Raw genomic sequence first — 592 nt, forward strand, 5'->3', positions numbered from 1 at the left:
CGTGTCCGGCCAGGTGTGACATTCCCGGAGAAAGTGACACCATTTTGGACATCTCGACCGACTGTCCCTCGATACTTCCCATCAAACTTCCGTGGTTTTTAATAACAAATGAGTTATTCATCATTGTTGTTTTATCACTTTGAATCGAGAAATCCTTTGTTTTTCTCTTCTGTTGTGTCCTTGTAAGTTAAACTCATCACCAGCGTAGTATCACAAGGAGACGCGGCCGGTTGAAGGTGTGAGTGAGCTCGCAACGTGTTACCTTTCTCTCTTCCTCCCGCAAGCTGCCATCTTTGCCCGAGTCGGAGAGTCTTAACGAGTCAGACACACACAAACAAGCAGTTAACAACCGAACAGCCCGGGTAATAATCGTTACTTGTCACTCTCTCTTTAACCGCCCTTGCGAGATCGTTACCAGCCGTTATCAGTTTTGAATTATTTTTTTGAATATATGATTTTTTTTTCATGTGTTCATATATTCCTTTATTTCTTATTCCAAACCCCAAGAAACACCAGACAGAATGAACTTTCAATCCTAAGAGTGTAAATCTTGTTCTTTTTCCTTCACTGTGAGGCCGTGGGGTGACATTAA

General features: G+C 42.4%; 1 protein-coding gene across 1 annotated transcript in view; it reads left to right on the top strand.

Annotated features, from left to right (window-relative positions):
• LOC119581761 (myosin heavy chain, muscle-like) overlaps positions 1-592 on the top strand; it is a gene marked incomplete in the record, with an annotated part of 38,657 nt that overhangs the window by 37,715 nt on the left and 350 nt on the right. Inside the window, 1 exon segment of the mRNA XM_037929893.1 lies at positions 1-592.

Source organism: Penaeus monodon, chromosome 15, assembly GCF_015228065.2.
Source record: "Penaeus monodon isolate SGIC_2016 chromosome 15, NSTDA_Pmon_1, whole genome shotgun sequence".
Lineage (NCBI taxonomy): Eukaryota > Metazoa > Arthropoda > Malacostraca > Decapoda > Penaeidae > Penaeus > Penaeus monodon.